The sequence below is a fragment of the Etheostoma spectabile genome, chromosome 8 (genome assembly GCF_008692095.1).
Source record: "Etheostoma spectabile isolate EspeVRDwgs_2016 chromosome 8, UIUC_Espe_1.0, whole genome shotgun sequence".
NCBI classification, from domain to species: domain Eukaryota; kingdom Metazoa; phylum Chordata; class Actinopteri; order Perciformes; family Percidae; genus Etheostoma; species Etheostoma spectabile.
The window spans coordinates 30,024,751-30,028,065 of NC_045740.1; positions in this window are offsets into that span (position 1 = coordinate 30,024,751).

Below are 3,315 nucleotides of genomic sequence, written 5' to 3' on the forward strand. Positions count from 1 at the left end.
TACTGTAAAAATAATTCACAGTAACTTGCTGGACAATTGTTGCAGGTCTGTTACTGTAAGTTTTACGTTAAATCTGTTCCAGTGTAAGGGACGGAAAGGCAACAGATCCATGAAAAGCTCTAGAAGTTGTTCTAGATCCACCCATCATAGAACAGAGACCATGTGGGGAAAAGCACTCACCAAGCAAAGTTTAAATGGTGCATCTTGTGGACTTGAAGCGTGCGCGAGGCAATGCTTTGCAGCTAATAGGTAAACAGCCTCTCCAGTCTAAGAACACACTGTACCATTGTGATGACGTGATTTCTGAATGCTGGAAGAACGAGTGAGTGCCTTTTTGCAGAGATAAACCACTTAGACACCATCATCGGTCCCTAGCTTGTTTATAAGTTTGAAGTATTATTGCTCCAGCAGAATCCAAATTAAGGACATTTTGAAGGTCCTGCTACTTCTTAGTTACGGTCTTTATTTCTGGCTCAGTATTTAGACCAAATAAGAATTCAAATACTTACATAAGTACAGTGTTGTTCTAATTTGTTGCCATGCTGAATAGAATGGGGTTGGGAAGTGTACTGAAGGAGGACTATGAACACAGGAGGAAGACTCATTCTTATGGCAATACTGTGAGATGTTTATACTGCAACACAACTTCCTACAGCGGGGTTATTCACACGGTGGTTACTGTGTTCTGCAGATGCATCTTTGGTCTGAAAACTTCTAAACAACTCTCTTCCTTCATTGTAGTGAGAAACAAGAGTTAATGCAATGCAAGAATAATTCATGACGCTTAATTTAGAAATGTAGCTTGTGCTGCCGGAGCGGATAGAAGCCTGATAACAACGCAGCCAGCGAGCATGAGCTGAATAAAAATAGAAGACATCAAAAACAGCAAGTTAGTGCATGTAGAAATGAGAGTTGGATGGAGCCACTAACGTACACTATTGCATTACAAACAGTTCACTTTTTTACTCCAGTAGCTCAGCTTGGCTTGGACTTTCTGTGAAGCAGCAGGTGCTAAAAAAAACAATGTCATACATGGGTGGTAATGATATGATCAATATGATGACATGATGAATTTTAATGGATTTCCTATGTGAATCAATGAAACGGAATGCAATTCGAGACACTCTAATGTGATAACACATAAATGTACAAGTACAAAATACAATGTGTTAATTTACAATATACTCACTTATACATACATATCTACTTTATTGTGCAAGGTATTGCAACTACCTACAGTTACCTTTTTAATGAAAGGTAAAATAGTTTATTTGTCAGAGAAAGGTTCATGCAGGAACTATTCTTGGCCAACAGTGACGGGTGCAGCTTGCTAATTTCTTGTCATCAACGTGAGGTTGCCAGGTTGGATACTATCATGCCTTTAAATAGACCAAAACAAAAAAGTGCGTATCTAGGGTCGAGCCTATCTAGAATGAATGCTTTTACATTTCTGTCTGAGTTTAGATCGAACTAAACGATCACAAAAAATCGTTAATTTGTGAGGCTATTGATCTACTTTATCACATTATGTCTGACCAGCTCATAGTTTTTAACTTTGAAATTGACCCTCAAATCTGAATGACTCTCTTTCCCTACATGTTGAGCTATGTCTTCAAGACTCATGATGTTATAATCAAACAATGGCTGTTTCGACTTGTCAGAGGATTTACCAGCTGGTTCGGAGGTTTTTCGGACAGGTGCACATTCATCATCCATCAGTGTATCTGGCATCTAAAATTCTGACTGCACAGCGGTGCTTTGAGCCTTTGGTAACATTAGTAGCTTAGTGTCAGAGAACGGGATGTCATGACTGATAAGACCCCACCAGTGTCTCCGTTAACTGTAGCCTGATTGTGTACAATGCCTTTCATGTTTATCTCAGTTCCTTGTTTTTCTGTCGTCTTCATTCCTCTTCTGCATCCCATTGCTCAGTTGAGCGGCTCTTTCTCTCTCCTTATGATAAATGAAGGCTCACACGATGCCGACCCCAGGTCTGAATCACAGCCGTGATGACCGGGCCAAGTGGTGCTAACATGCCTCAGAGAAAGGTCAATAGACCCGAATGGCAATACAGGTATCGACTGTCATCCATCAGAAACTGGAGGTGCCCTACAACAGCGTGACAACAATTGATTGTACATCAGTCACTCTGGGATCAATTTCAAAATTATTTCTGCATCATTTTTAGATGCCGGGGAAATCAAAGTGAGCAGCCTCTGCGCCCTTAAGGGATGAAATATATGACAGGTTCTCACCTAATCAGACAAACTGCACAAACACATTACCTTCATTATACACACAAGAGCTCTGGCGGGTGTTTCCCCCCTCCTCGATGTGCATTATTCATAATGCTACATGAAGGGAACTTCTTCAGTGTGGTAGGCATGCGGGGGAGCTGGGTGTTTCATGTCGAGCAGCTAAGGGACCCCTTCTTACCACAGTATCAGGTGTTAGGAAGACAGTACAGTACAACCCATTGTATTAATTCACATGCACCCACGGTCACACACAGGCACAAACACAAAGGCATGCACACATGAAACAGCTGACACACATCTGCCTGCGCCGCAAAATATATCAGGTATGGTGGACATACTCATTGTCTTGTAGTGTACTGTAAGTCCTTACACACAGGAATGTTATAGTTTGGAAGGAACAAAAGGTAAACCATGTTTGAGCTGATATTACCAGAGAAAGAGAAAAATGCAAATTGCCACTTCCATACAGAGAAAATAACAATAACCTTGTCACAGAAATTTGAGCATCAGGATTGGATGCTTCTTGCCGATTTGCTTCTCCAAAGAATTTTTTTTTACACAAGCATGTACCCAATACATTTTTTCAAAGAACCGGATCTTCTTATACACAGTTGTTAATCTTTTGCACTACTGATCCAATTGGCCATAATTCATGCTGATATAAAGCCTTAGATGTTCTCCAACTGTAAGTCACGCAACATAATGAGTGGGGCTTCCAGAACCAGGGCTGCCAGTACACAAAGCCCCTTCAGAGCCAAAGAAGACTTTTCAGAAACTGGAGCTTTATTGAAACAATTATCATAAAACATTTCTGTTTAAGTCCTAAGAAAAATGCCCAATGGAAAATATCTTCATTCTTTTGAAAAAGGGAATGCCCAATAAAAAAGCTTTGCGATGTACAATGGCTTGAGAAAGTGTACACCCCCATGCTAAAGTTGATTAAAAAGAGGAATAAAAAAATATATTTTGGAAATTAATCTTAATGCCTTGATTAAAAATAAAATTATGAAAATTCAACCTTTTAAGGACACCAATTTTCTTTGTAAATGAATAATGT